Genomic DNA, 16,637 nt, shown 5'->3' on the forward strand with positions numbered 1-16,637 from the left:
CTTCCCGACATCCTTCCAGACAAAGCCACGGTGGCGGGGGCCGAGGCAGAGGTGATTAGGGGCCATCAGTCTGGCAGGGGAGGGCAATTAAGGAGCAATCAGGCTGGCAGGAGAGCAGTTAGGGGTCGATTAGGCCAGCAGGGGAGCAGTTGGGGGCATCAGGCCAGCAGGGGAGCAGATGGGGGCAATCAGGCAGGCAAGCAGGTGAGCGGTGAGGAGCCAGCAGTCCCAGATTCGAAGAGGGATGTTTGAATGCCAGTTTAGGCCCGATCCCACAGGGGGAATTGAGCCTAAACCAACAGTTGGACATCCCCTGAGGGGTCCCAGATTGGAGAGGGTGCAGTCCGGGCTGAGGGACCGCCCCCCCCCACCCCGTGTACAAATTTTGTGCACCAGGCCTCTAATCATTTATAAAAGGCTTATACAAGTTTTATTTTGAAATATTTTTCTTTCTGATGTATTTTAACTAATCACTTTATTGCCCCTGAGAATTTTTGCATGTAAATCCTTTGTTTCTTTTAAGTCTGGATGTAAAGAGATAAATTACCACAAACTCTGATGGCCTTCTTAATGCCTGTCCATGGGATTAAGTTGAGACCACCAACCAATATAGCCTGGGTAAGTAGCACAGCAAAGTATTTTTATACACAGGCAATATATTTCTAAACTCCATACCCTAACCAATTTCACATACTCAAAAATACTTATATTTCAAGAAAGCGGGACAGGGACATATCAATGACAACTCTCAGAATTTAAATATGGTGGCCCTTAATTTAGGTGTCCCCTTCAGGACTAGAAAAACATTAAGAAGAGAAGGTGGGAAATGAGTTGGGCATGCCACTCAAGGCCTGTTCCATTAACATTTGATTTAATTATCTGCATAAGTAGATCAGCAAGTGACCCAGGGGAGGAGTTAATGCACATGCCCAACCTCTTCTGAGTCTCTATTTAGCTACATCGTTTTGTACACTAATAGGTTTTAAAGCTGCTATTTTCTCATATTTCTTCTCTCTTGATATTTATCCAGTGATATTAATTATAATTTCATATGAGACTAAGAAAAAATGGGACAAAAATATACCCTTTTTTTTAAAATAAGAAAAGATAACCAGTGGCAGTTGAATCAATAAACCTGAAAATCAAGTAGAAGATACAAAATTGGGACTCATAATCATATGGGTCAAGGATGAAATCATTTATGTGATGAAATAGCTCAAGCAGAGGATAAAGAGTAGCAAAAGCAATTAACTGAGAAAAGGGGCCCACAAAGAAGACTAATAAGCAAGAGTAATAAAAGGATTTTAAAAAGTCACATGCATTCAATAAACCAATCAATTTTAATTCTGTAATTCTTAGTAAGTCAGACTTGTCAAAATTACACTTAGCCCATGCATTGATAGTTGTTTTTTTCACACAATTTGTTATTTAGTCCTTTCAGGTAAAACCCAAATGTTCTAAATGCTAATATTTTCTATTTCTAGTAATACTTGAGTACATTAAAAAGATTTTAATCCATGTAAGTACAAATTATCCTATATAATAAAAGGCTAATATGCAAATCAACTGAATGGCTGGTTGCTATGATGCTCACTGACCACCAGGGGGCAGACACTCAACACAGGAGCTGCCCCCTGGTGGTCAGTGTGCTCTCACAGGGGGAGCACTGCTCAGCCAGAAGCCAGACTCATGACTGGCGAGCGCAGTGGTGGTGGTGGAAGCCTCTCCCGCCTCCAGGGCAGCACTAAGGATGTCTGACTGCCGGCTTTGGAGATTCCCTAAGGGCTCCTGGACTGTGACATGGTGCAGGCCGGGCTGAGGGATCACCCCCACCCCCTCGCCCCCGCAAGTGTACAAATTTTGTCAACTGGGCCTCTAGTTAAGAATAGTCATGTAAATATTTGCACAGAAACCCTATCTTTACTTGGGTTTGAAAAGACATTTTGGTTACAGTGAAAAAAACTTAATAAATACTGAACACATTGGCTCAGGAATCAAAAGCATAGCTGGATCCAGGAATGCAAATAATATAATCAAATATTATGAAATATGCCTCTTCTCTGTGCCCTCTGTCTGCTCAATTTTACTCTGTGATGGTTTCATACTCAGGAAGTTTGTCTTCTTGCTGTCATCAGATACAGTTTGGATTATACTTATACCTAGCAATGCCAGAGGAAAGTACATAGCACCCCTTTCCTAAGATTTATATCAATATTTACAAAGGAAATTGACTGAATCTTTTCCTTTTATAGGCAGCATGAAATTGAGAAAGTAAAACCAGGTGATTATAGGCTCTACCAGGTGGGAGAGAGCTGTCCTTCTTAAAGAAAAAAAAAAAAAAAAAAAAAAAAGATGCAAAGGAAAGGATGCCAGAAAGATAAAAATAACAAATATCCTCTACACTACTGAAACATATTTTAGGTTAAACACTCAAACATAAATATTTGAAAGATTTTATGACCCATTAAAGTGTTTTCTTCATATAAGTATAGTATCCTTTACTTCCTAGTTTTACATAGGATGTTTCATAGTCTATATCAAAATAATTAACTACTACTCTGTTATATAACCAGACATACAAAGACCTCAAGTGTTCTAATGAAGAATTGAAATTGTTCTGTTTTGAATTTGTTAACTATTTGTTTAACCTGTGCTGTCAGAGGTACTATAAATCCATCTTGGATAACTGTTTGTGTCTTTTCTTTTGCTAGTTACCCTTGAATGTCGCTAGGGACTATCTTTTTTTCACAAATGGCTAATTTTTCTTAATTTAGACATTTGTATTGAAACAGAATAAAATATCAGGAAATCCACCCAGGAAGGAAAGCCAAAAATAACACACCTGAAAAAGTCAAGAATATAACCATCATGCCAGTGAAATATCAATTTAAAACATAATCGTAAACTCAACTGGGAATTTGTAAAACAATTTTTACATAAGCACATGAAAGCAATGCCAAATCTTACTTCTTTGCTTCTGAAAGCTATCTATGGTTTGGGAAAAGATTTACATATTCCACATAAAAATAATTTTGCTACTGCAGTCATTCACTATTCAAAAGATATTTGATGAGCACCTATAGTGTAGCAACCACAGTTTTGATTCGGCAGATAAAGTTCCTACCTCATTGAGTGTACATAATAAATAGAGATTAAAAATTATGGCTATAAAGGAAAAAGGAATTGAGAATGACTGCTAGGCCTTTGACTTAACACATTGAGTGTTACCATTTACTGAATGGGGGAGAAAAGCAGAATGGGGTGATAGGTGGTGGAGGGGAAGGTTTTACTTTGTACATAGTTTGACATGCCTCTCTAAAGCCAAATGGAAACATCAAGTAGTCAGTTGGATATAGTGGCCTGGAATCAAGAAAGAAGTTAAGGGGGGAGATACACATTTAGAAGTTAAATACAGATGCTATCTAAATTAGGAGACTGAATAGGATACTGTGGGGAGTATATGCAGTTAGAGAAGAGGAAGGGACCATGGATGAGTCTTCACGCAACTGATACTTTAGAGATAGGGAAGTGAAGGAGAAGTCCACTACAAATATTATGAAAAAGTTGCTCATGGAGTGGGGAATACAATTTTGAGGCCAATTGGAGAATTTCAAGGTGATGCAAGTGAATTAAATGTTGCTGAGAACATAAGTAAAATAAGTACTGAGAATTTAGAAATTCGTTGATTATTAGTAACCTCAGTAAGAAAATTTCAGTGCAATGATTAAAATAACAAAAGAATGAAAGCTGAGGAAATAAAGAGAATTGATAATTGTTTCAGAGCATTGCTATAAAAAGAAGTAGAATAATAGGGTGTTAACTAGGAAATCTTTTTATTATTTTTTATTTTTTTAAGGAAGGCTAGGAAAAGCTTTTTAAAATACAGTTGTAGGCTGATGGGAATAATCTAGAAAAGAGCAAAAATTTGATTATGTAGCAGAAATAAAATGGATACTTTAGAAAACAAAGCCTTAAGGAGTGACCAGATCTAGCAAAGCCATGGAGGGATTCATCTCCAATATCAGCAGCGATGGTTCACACAAAGAAAAAGAAGAAAGAACTGATATAAGTATAGATGTAAGTGGTTTGGTATATAGATTTGCTTCTTTTTATCAGTGATATTATAAGGAAGGGATTAGTGAGACAGAAAGGTGGAGAAGAGTTGACTATTTGAAGAGAGAAGAAAAAGTGTGAAGCAGTTCAGGAGGCAAGAAGGGAAATGCTGGGGCCCAGGAAGAGTTAGACCCTCTAAGAAAGTGCTGAGAAGATGAGTTTGTTAATTCATCACAGGTTCAAACATCACCCATAAGGCATGATCCTGATCCTATCCAATAAACAACTGAGATATGGCTGCAGTGAATTCCATCTCTGACTGGGGTGCATGCTCTTGATTCAGTAGTGAGTTTGGGGTAGAAAGTTTTGCAAGTTGCAGCAAATATTTAGATAATGAGAGTACAGATAAAAAGCCATACCTGCATTTTCACCAGAGCAGTATTTGTAATAATACAATAGTAGGGAAGAGAGTAAGTGTTTTCAATAAGTATAGAGATTTTTTAAAATGTCACAAAGTCATATGCTGAAATGAAAGAACTAGAATTACATAGATGGAAAGACATTTGATCTTACGATATATAAGGAAATATAAATTACAATAATAAATTACATAATTACAATAATACAAAACAAGAAAAAGATGCTGTTTCCTCACCTTGAAATTTGTTAAAAATAAAAATGCCACAATATCAAGTTTTGCCAAGGTTTGGGAAAATGCTCCTTCTCTGCTAGTAGGAATATAAATAAGTACAGTCGCTTTGGAGAATATCAAGTAAAACTGAAAGTGTCCAAATCCTATAATACAAAAATCTCACTTCTAGGAATGTGCCTTAGAGAAATTCTTGTCAGTTTCACTAGTTGTACACAACTAAGTATCAAAAAACTGAATATTCATAGGAAATTAGATAAATGGCGTGGTACTGTTATACATAGAATGTTCTGGAAAGTTTCAAATTGAATAAGCAAACTATATAGACCAATATGGAATGTAACAAGAGGGTGATTAAAATTTTGAGTGCAGAAGGATGATTTGGTTTGTAAATCTGATAGTGAATTAAATGATGAGATCAGAAGCTGAAATAGGGTGGAGGAAGGAAGAGGAATGTGGAGGTTTGAGAAATAGTAAAGGTATAAAGTAGTTTTCAGAAAAATATATGAAGAAAATTGAATAGAAAAATCTAGTATTAATAAGCAGAGTTACAAACATTAATAGTTTCATCATTTTGGCACAAATAATCATTTAAGTAATACTGAAAGTGACTTACATGTACAAGTTTCATATATTAGGATTTTTCAAATTAGGGGTGATTAGACAAAATAAAATGTTGCCATTACAATTTTATTAAAATACTGGAGGCCTGGTGCACAAAATTCATGCATGGGGGGGGTGCATCAGCCCAGCCTGCACCCTCTCCAATCTGGGACCCCTGGAGGGATGTTCAACTGCCCATTTACAGGAATCGGGCCATGGGGGTGTGGCCAGCCTGGGTGAGGGGCTGAGGGCTGTTTACAGGCTGGCCACACCCCCTGGCAACCCAAGCTCCCAGCCCCTCCTTTTTTCCTTTTTTTTTTTTTTTTTAATATATTTCTTTATTGATTTCAGAGAGGAAGGGAGAGGGAGAGAGAGATAGAAACATCAATGATGAGAGAGAATCATTGATCGACTGCCTCCTGCACATCCCCTATTGAGGATTGAGCCTGCAACCCAGGCATGTGCCCTTGGCTGGAATCGAACCCGGGACCCTTCAGACCATAGGCTGATGCTCTATCCACTGAGCCAAACCAGCTAGGGCTCCTTTTTTCCTTTTTTTTTCTTTTTTACAGTGCCTCCTTGAGAGGAGGCCAGGGCCGGGTGAAAACAGGTATCTGGGATTTATTTATCTTCTATAATTAAAACTTTGTAGCCTTGAGTGGAGGCCAGGGCTGGCCAGGGCGGGTGGGCGGGAAACTTGGCTTCCTCTATCACCAGGGGCAACCCAAGCCTCCTGCTTGCTCCAGCTCCATGGCCGCTTCCATCTTTGTTGGGTTAATTTGCATACTCACTCCTCATTGGCTGGTGGGTGGCCAATTAGCAGAGTGATGGCCAATTTGCATGTTTCTCTTTTATTAGTATAGATTCCCAGAAGTGGGATCACTGGGTCAAATGGCAAATCCATTTTTAATTTTTAAGGAATCCCATACTGTTTTTCATAGTGGATGTATCAGTCTACATTCCCAACAGCAGTGTATTAGGGCTCCCTTTTCTCCACATCTTCACCAGCACTTGTTGATTTATTGATGGTAGCCATTCTGGCAGGTATGAGGTGATACCTCACTGTGGTTTTAATTTACATCTCTCTGATGATTAATGACTTTGAGCCTTTTTTATTAGTCCATTAGCCATTTATATGTCCTTTTTAGAGAAGTGTCTATTCAGGTCCATTGCCCATTTTTTCATTGGATTGTTTGTCTTCCTGGTGTTGAAGTATAGAATTCCAAAGCACCAATCAGAAAGAATACATACACCCTATGTTCAAAGCAGCATTATTTGCAATAGTTAAGATCTGGAAACAGCCCAAATGCCCATCAGTAGATGAATGGATAAAAAACTGTGGTATATTTACATAACAGAATGCTATGTAGCTATAAAAAAAGAAGGAAGTCTTACCCTTTGAGACAGCATGGATAGATCTGGAGAAAATTATGCTAAGCGAAGTAAACAAGTTAGAGAAAGACAAATATCACATAATTTCACGTATAAGTGAAATCTATAAAACAAATTATACTAATGAACAAAATAGCGCCAAAGGTATGGAAGCAGGGAACAGAGTAACAGACCTCAGTGGGTGAAGGAGGTTGGGAGGAGGGGACAGGACGAGATTACCCAAAGAAAATATATGCATATAGCCATAACCCATGGACACAGACAATTGCACGGTGAAGACCTGTGGTGAGAGAGGCAAAGAGGGAGAAAATGGGAGACATCTGTAATACTGTCAACAATTTAAAAAAAAATTATTAAAATTTTTAAAAAGCTATTAAAACATTGTAACCACATTTGCTCAATAACTACATGTAGCTAGTGGCTGCCTTTTAGAACAGCATAGATTTCTACAGAACATTTCCATCATCACGGAACATTCCACTGGACAGCCTTAGAGAATGGCAAACTTTTCTATAGTACATCAGCAGAGTAAATAGCGTAGTCTCTGCAGGCCACAGGTCTCTGCAGCTATTCCACAGCTCTATTGTTGTAGTGCAAAAGCAGCTATGGACAATTCATAAATGATGAGTATGACTGTGTTCCAATAAAATTTTATTTATAGAAACAGCCAGATTTGACATGAGAACTATAGTTTGTTTAACCCACGGTCTAGATCATTTCTACATGAATAAAATTCATTTACTCAAAGGTACATACTCTTGGGAAATATATGGAATATGCAGCAAAAGAAGCAAAGGAGATTTCCAAGAGAAAGTTTAACAAAATACTGGTGTAAGAGAATAAATTGTAGTGAGACAGAGAAAACTGTTTTGCACATAACTTAGAGAACTTAAATCAATATACGAATGCAATAGACAATGCTCTCTTTGTTTTATTTTATTAAAATTTTCCTCTAAAGTATCCAACTTTATTTTTAAACATTTTCCGTAATGCTTTATATGTATTTATATGGATACTAGAGGCCTATTGCACGAAGAGATTCATGCAATAGGCCTTCCTTTCCTTGGCTTCCAGCACCGGTTTTCCTCTGGCACCTGGGACCCAGGCCTTCGCTACAGCCAGAGTCTGCCATCTTCGTCTTTGCTGCAGACTCCAGAGTCTTGTCTTCGCTGCGGCACTCCGCTCCTGTAGATCCCTTCGCCCCCCGCCCTCCCTCTCATAGTAGGAGTCCTGCCCAGCCTGGCCACTCCATGCCTGAAGCAGCTGGCGGCAGCCATCTTTGGCCTTCTAATTTGCATACTCACTCTGATTGGCTGTGGGCGTAGCAGAGGTGCAGTCAATTTACATGTTTTTCTATTATTAGGTAAGATAAGCTGCCTATAAGAAAGTAACAATACAAGTTAAAATCTATATCTTTGTATTTCAAAAATTTGGCTTATTGTCAATTTTAAACAAAGGCATCTGCCTAACTCTGAAAGACAGGAGTTCACAAATAAAATGTTACTGGAAGAAGAGGGCATATTAGCCACTATTCCAATGGAATTGTCATTCTGCCAAAATGCCTTACTGGTGTCTATTAAAACTTCACTACACAGAACACTGGGCCTCTCCAATGCCCTGTAATTTTCAGAGCTTTGCAGTGGTTTTTGCGGTGTGTATTTATAGGGTGAGACTTTCTCTCTGGCTTTAAGCTATGTTTTTCTCTCATCTCTATGCCTCTCTAAAAATAGAGGCAAGCCCTATTTTAAGTGATAACTTAAAAATTTAGAAAGTTTAAGTTACCTGACTTTTTAAGACAGTGAAATGAAACGTAATATGTGTAATTCTATAGTTTCATACTTTTTAGTTTTATATATTCTTTCTTTCTCTTTGGCTCATTCTAATTTATTTTCATATGGCACTCTATACTACATATGTAGATATAGTATTTTTGTTAACTATTATGTTTAATTTTTAAACAAATTTTTAAGAAAATAATTCAGTGTCAAATTTGATTTCCTTTACTAACATTTGTGAGTGAACTTCTTATTTGTGGATTCCTAAAATCTTCCATAATTTAAGTCATATTATTAATTTGTTGGTAGTTTCAGTTAGATAATTATTTGTAATGAAACAGTTTAAAGGCTACATTGGAAAGAGTATAAAAAGTAAAAAATATAATCTATAAATAGTCATTAAAGAAACATTTCTGAAACATAACTAGGAGAGAATCAATTGACCAGATTAAAGTTGAGTTGATCCTTTTCTGCATTCACCCTAACTGGCAGGGCCAGGACTCATAGGTATTTGTGTGTATATATATATATATATATATATACACACACACACACAGTATATCATATCTTTTTCTGGCTCTTCAGTTCACACACTAAGGCCATGCTACAGGATCCAGGTTTGCATGTAAGAGCTACAACAGTCTGTTCTTGGAACTGTTGCTCCCTACCCCTTGCCCCTTGCTGAACTATTAGTTCCTTAGCACAAAAATATATTGGCTAATTCTTTGGTTTTCACAGTTTTTAACATAACGTGTGATAATTCTCCTAAACAACTTCTATGAACCCTTTAGAAAAGAAAAACATGGAAGAGCAAAAGTATTTGTTTATTTTGTACTTTTATCATCTAGGAGTAGGTTGCTAAGTTGTGAAAAACAATATAGAAAGATTTCCTACAACCTAGAAATGTTTAGAAAGGCATATATATATATATATACATATATATATATATATATATTTGTCTACATATATATATCACATATTAGTATGTTATATTAATATATTTAGAATATCTGTAATGACTAAAGAATAATGGTTGATTTTAATGTAATAAGAGAGTTATTTAATATATATAACAAATTTATGTGCATAAATGCATATAGTATAAACACACACATTCATGAACCTAAAAACTAATGTTTGAGACCTTTCTCTGAAAAATCTACAAGCATTTTTGAAGGTGGATTAATTTCAAGATTATTAACTAGGTTTTGATAATCAAATCTTCCATTAGTAATGGTATAAGAAACAAGAAATAGGTAATGAGAGATACATTTTCCCAACACACTAAGAATCTTTTCAATTAAGCTATTTGTTTATAAAATTAAAATGGAATGACATTCATTTCCTGTAGCAAAGATTTTGTTCCCCTAGAAGCTGCCAATCATTTATTTCCTTGTCAATACACTTTAATAATTAAGATCTGGCTCTACTTTTGGTTAGTAACAAGTATGACTAAGAATGAAGGCTAAAATATTATATGTATATTTAAAGATACTCTGCTGTCTGCTTCTTCTAGTTATTATTCTTATTATAACTCAGGTTATTTTAAAATTAAGTACCTTGAATTGCAATAAAATGGGTTTAGAGAGCCTGATACATTTTTCCAAATTAATGCTAGTTGCAGTGTATAGATTGTCTCAAGATTAAATAAAATATATAGGAAGAAGTATTCAGATATGTTTTGAGGACTATCTAAAACTACTTCTAAGATTAATTATATATAAAAATGTTTATAATTCTCATTCTTTAGATAACTGATATGTGCTATTCTTTTGGTATATATTTCTTTTGGCATATTCTATCTTTTGCTTTATTTCCCTCACATTCTCTAGTTCTATTAACTAACAACTTCATCCTTGATTACTATTTTAGTCTTCTATACAAGCCATAACTACTTTTATTAAATCACTAGAAATTAATTTAAATATGTAAGAATAATTCAGTTTATTATTAACATAAACCCTAGAATGTTACTTTAACAAAATTTGCTGGTGAGTGAAATTTAGCAAAATATGAATCAATATTTGATTCTTTCAATAAACATTTACTGAATTTTTTTATAGGATAAGACTGTACTCAATAGTAGAAATAAAAGATAAACAAGAGACATTTCCTATAAGCCAGGTGCACAAGCATATAGAGGAAGTGTTTTTAAAGTGTTTTTGTTTAGAGAAACTACTCATCCAATTATACATGTAATTGGAGTAGGGGTGGACTCTTGACCTAAGAAGGGTAACTAGCTTTTCTCTCCTCAAAACCTGAAATGAGTGAGTAGAATATACAGAGGTGGTCAAAACTGGGTTTACAGCTGTAATAAAAATAAATAATGCAATCATTAATAAATAATAGTACAAATATAAATTCTGTGTTTTGTGTACTCACAACTGTAAACCTACTTTTCCTACCCCTTTGGATCCTAGATCATCATTTTGGTTTGGCCATTATGTGTGGGTCATATGCCACATGCAAAAAGATTAATAAAGCACATATACTAGTAAAAAGAGAAGTAGAGACCAAAGGCATTAACAGGGCACAAAGAAAAAAATTTATTACATTCGGCTTTCTTGTTCTCATATGACCCAGTGATTCTAGCTGTAATTGAATTCTGTGAGATTTCATATAAGCTTCACTTACCAGCAAAAAGGGGCGGGAGCAGGGGAGGAGAAAGGGGAAAGTCAGGGTAGGGAAGGGAAGAAAAAGGTAGAGGGAGAGGGAGTGGGAGGAGGAGAAATAAAAGGAGAAAACAAAATAAGCAAAATGTCCCTACAACCATAGTGGCTTTTAAGAAGGGTAAACAACCACAAAAATAACAATTACAATAATTAACATTTATTAAGCCTTTTGTCAGGGTTTAAGTTTACATGTATTAAGTAATACATATGAGGTCATTACTACTGTTATCTCTGTTATACAGATGAGGAAACCAAGGTACAGAGAGCTTAAATAACTTGCCCATGGTTTCCGTCTATACCATGGACGAGTTTGGAACTGATCTCTGGCAAAATACAAAAAATAGTCTCTTGGGATTTGGGGTTATAAGTTTAAAAATGCAAGCTGTATTGAGCTCACTTATTGTGGTTAATAAAACAAGAGGAATTTGGAGCTCTTGGGAAAACCCAATGAGAAATATGTGGTCAAGAGAGGAGCAAGTGGGAAGAGGTTAAAGATTGCAGCAAAGCAAAGAGAGCCAAGAAAAGTATTCCTGATGGAGGAGATATTTAAAGAGATTGTCAATAACTGAAATTTCAAACAGAGAGTGAAAATTTGTCTTGCCCTATAATATAACATCTCCCCTGGCACCTTAGTAATATCCATTAGATTTGTGAATGTTTGTGTAAGAGAAATGGTGTATCTATTTAGGTGTGTGTCCAGGGAAGGAACAATGGAGAAGAAGCGGGATTTCAAGTTTGCATCCATGAGGTAACTTCCTTCAAGAATCAGGCTGAGCTGGGGCCGTGAGAATGCTATCTGGCCTCTTCTCCATTCCAAGCAATACCTAAGGCCTTAGGGGACTGCTTGGACTTCCTTTGGTCCTAGAAGTGAGGAATTTGATGTCGTTTTCTTGGATTTGAATAGGTTGAGATTCCTAAGTTTATATCTAGGTTTCATTAATATTAAGCCTCCTATTTTTGCTTGAATTTCTTTGAATAAGTTCTGTTCCTTTACACCAAACAAACCCACTTTATCATAGAATATGAGCAATAGCTTAGAATTGTAACAAATTTTAATTCTGAGCATAACCAGATGAATATTTGTGAAGAGAATACATGAATTAAAGCTAATTATTATGATAAATGCCATAATAGGTATATGCATATAATACTAAAATACAGTAAAGAGAAGACACAACAAAGGTATTTTGAAATATGATAGTAAATGCTTTAATGGGAAAGTAACCCATGACTGAGTCTGGATGAGTAATTTTTGGATTAACCAATTGACAGGCAAAAAAAAAAAAAAAAAAAAAAAAAGTGTAAAAGACACAGAGAAGTGAAATAAAGTATTTAAGAGATTATAAATCATTTGGTATAGACTTAATACCAGGTATGTTTGTGCTTATCTGGATTCTAGGTTAGAAAATATTTTACTTTCAACAAAATGGAAAATATATGTCAGTGTGTTTTGGGTGAGGAGAGGCTGAATTCTGTTTAATAATATTCAAAAGTGAGAGTCATCAGGCAACAGACAATTATTTTGATGATCAGAATTAAAAACAGATATTTGTGAGCCATAAGCTTATGAGAATTAGTTAAAACCATAAACAAGAGGCAGACCAGGAACAGACTCATATATTCAGAGAACATTTTGAGGGATGTCGGATGGGAGGGGTTTGGGTGATGGATGAAAAAAGTAATAGGATTAAGAAATACAAATTAGTAGTTACAGAATAGTAATGAGATATAAAGTACAGCATAGGGAATATAGTCAATAAGATTATAATAACTATGTATGGTGTCAGGTGGGTACTAGATTTATTGGGGGGATCACTTCATTAGTTATATAAATGTCTAATCACTGGGTTCTAAACCTGAAACTAATATAACATACATCAACTGTAATTGAAACATTTTTTTTAAATTATTTTTTAAAAGACCAAAAAAAGAATCATATTTTTCAGAGTACATAATTTAAGAAAATAAGGATTGCCAGAAAACTAATGTTTTGTGAGAGAGAAAAGACAAATGGAGTTAGAGCCAGGGAGATCATTCATACTGAAGCTAAGGAAGGAGAAGGTTAGTCAAGAGAAAGTTTTGCAGCAGATTAAGGTAAAAGTGTCAAATTTAACAATTAACTATTAAGTTGACAAATGACTCTTTAGAGTTATCATGTTTCTGGCTTGATGCAAATCTCTGGGGATAGAATGGTAGATCAGAGGCATGGTCCTACTACTTGTCGATTTTACTGTCCAGTGGAAGAGACAAATAATGAATAAATCAACAGATAAATGATGATTATCACTAAGGTGATGGTCTCTTTGGGATAATATTTTAGCTCAGAAATGAAAGATGAGAAGGAGCTAACCAATGGGGAAAACATGCGAGGAAGAGTAAAATGCATGGTCTGAAGACTTCAAACAAGAAAGAAATTGGCATGTTTTCAGAAACATGAAAAGGAATCTACAGAGTTGTAGAGATAAGGTTTGAGAAATAACCAGGGTCAAGTCATATTTAAGACTGAAGACTGTCAATATTGTGACATTTTATTAAAGATTAGGAAAAGAATGCTTATACTGAAGCATAAGGCTGTTAAATTGCAAAGATCCTGGAAGAAATTAAGGAAAATTGCTACATTCTATTAAAAATATTGACAATAAAATGATTAATTACCTGCACTTGAGGCATGCATTATTCTGACATCTATTTCAACACCTACTCCTACTTCTTCCCCTGTGAAATAATTCTTCAAAGAATGTGATTCTTAGATGATCTTCATTGGAAACTGCTATCTGCCGGAAGACAGGCGAATGGCCTAAGGTGAACCAACTGACGCGCTTCCCTAACGTTTTTTAAGTTGGCTCTATGCAGTCTGCTAAGAATACCACATCTTCACAGCTCACCAGGGGGAATGTTGCTTATCACTTGGGGAAGTTTTCAGAAAAATGAAATCAACACACTGAGCAGCATAGAGAGAAAAGCGATGAAGGGCATTATTAAGATTTTCAAGTTCTTGGGGCCAGTCATCAATGAGACCTCAGCCCAACTCAGAGTTTGCTCATTTGACATGATACATTCATCTTTGTGTTAGTTTAAATCATTTGAGTTTTGGTCTTTTGAAAGCATATTGTACTGATTCATATGATGGCCACATTTTTCTAGCATGGTTTGGGAATAAAAGTGAAAAACTTAGTTGGCAACAATTACACAAAGCTTGGGATGGTCAAATATGATGAGGATAATACAGTCTTAGTTGCATAATTTGCCTTGGAGAGCACTTGATATGGCAGTAGGTATGGAAAGAGAATAAAGGAGTCCATAGTCAGTTTTGACATTCAGAGTCAGACTAGGCAACAGAGATGAGCATAGAACCAGCAAGACTCAAGCATTACCTCCCCCGCCCCTCAAGCCCTTAAGGACTGGAAACCCTCTCATAGTCATGCATCTTGGAAGAAGGGAAGCAGAGAAGCAATCCCTCAGGGGATGAAATGTTACATTGACTGACAGTTTAACTGAGAATAACTAAGTTACTCTTATTGACAAGTTTATGAATCCCCATTAACTAAAAAGTGGGTGGTTTGTGAGAAAGATTACAAGAATTATCGAAAAAAATTCTAAAACTACATCTTTTTTGTCCATGTGAGTGTGAAGGTGTGACCCTTCCACATTACCAATAAAAGGGGAAAAAACACCAGATAGCTTTATTAAAGGATCACCAATGAGGTGCTCAAGTTAATATATATTTAATAATGTCCAGCTGTTAGCCACATGCCCCCCACTACTGACCACCTGCTGGCAGAAACTTTTTTATTATTTTTAATTAAAAACATTATCTTTTCAACCCTACCTCTGAAATAAACATGCCATCACATGACAACTTATTTTATCAAGAGTTTATAACATTCATAAATGGATATGCTTTGATCTGGCAAGTCCCCTATCTCTAGTAAAATCTTCCATTCATTTTTATTAAGTAACCCTTGTGACACAGCTTTTTATTAGTGCTGGGAGATAAAAATCTGAACATCATTCAGATTTAATGCCATTGATGTAAGAGAGGTAAAGTGCAGGACTTGACAAGTTTATGAAAATTACAGGAGGGATTAATAGTACCAGGGGACCATTAAAACCTCTATGATTGTGCAGACTATAAAGTTCCCATGCCTAATCGTTTGGGATTATCTCCTTGTTTTTTTCTTTTTTTCTCCTAAGGATAGGTCCAGCAGATGACCATTTTGAATATTATTTTTATATATTCCTATTGAAGAAGCATTCTTTCTTGCTTTGATGTAAACCGAATTTGGAAACAAACATTAATCATTAATTACTCTTTAAGCAAATAAAAACTGTCATTAAATGGGAGCATTTCATGGAAATTGGTTTTCTGAGCTAATTTTCAATGTTCCAGAAAACATCAGTTTATTAAAACCCACATTTGTACATTTGACATGTGTATTACTAGTAAAGCTGAAAATGGTATGATAAGGGGGAAGTGTTTGTCACCTACTTTTCTTGTCTAAATAAAAGTTCAATAGCACAGTGAAGGGAAACTCTGAACATCACAAAAGCATAAGTACTCATTGGTATGTTTGATTCAGAGTAGACTGAAATTTTGTTGTTGCCATATTTAAATTTAAAAAAATAGAAACCACTGCAGCAATTCAGTATTAAATTAGAGTTCACAGTTTAAAAGGCTCTTTAAAATCACCCAGGATGAAAATAACTTGCAAATTGGGTGCTAATAACTACAGCTTTCTTTTTCTATTTACTATATTAAAGAATTATGTCACCAGAGAAGCAATGTATGGCAGCTAGTCATTGTATTTCCAAAAGAAAATTCCAAAGAGAGATAACACTCATCTTTATTTACTTTTCTTTATGTAAAATGAATATACAATATAAGCCTGAACAACATGTTAAGTTAGAGTTGCTCAAAAGGTGTAGGTGTAATAAGTCATTTTAAATACTAGAAATTATTAGCACTGCAATCTTGTCTAAAGTCTGTTTTATGGCATTGAAACTCCTCATTTGGAATGATTCAATTATGATTTTTATTTAAATACTAGAAGCCCGATGCACGATATTCATGCAAGAGTAGGCCTTCCTTCCCCCGGCTGCCGGCACCGACTTCCCTCTGGCACCTGAGACCCGGGCTTCCCTCCAGCCACCGACAGGCACCCAGGACCTGGGCTTCTTCACAGCCCTGGCTTTGTCCTCTGGAAGGTTGTCCGGAAGGATGTTGGGTCTAATTAGCATATTACGCTCTTATTATTATAGATAGTATTTTACTCTGATGACATTGTAAAAAAATTAGAATCTCTTGAAAGGCTTTCAAATCCTTAACTCTTTTTCAGCATTAAAAACAAAAAACAAACAAAACAACAACAACAAAACTAAAGGCTCCCCCTTCCCAGGAAATGAATTTCTGGAGCTCTAGATTAAGTGAATATTCTAAGGAAAAACAAACTGAAAATATAGTCTCTGTAAATCTATCTGCCTTTATGATTATTT

Source organism: Plecotus auritus (genome assembly GCF_963455305.1).
Source record: "Plecotus auritus genome assembly, chromosome: 4".
Taxonomy (NCBI): Eukaryota; Metazoa; Chordata; class Mammalia; order Chiroptera; family Vespertilionidae; genus Plecotus; species Plecotus auritus.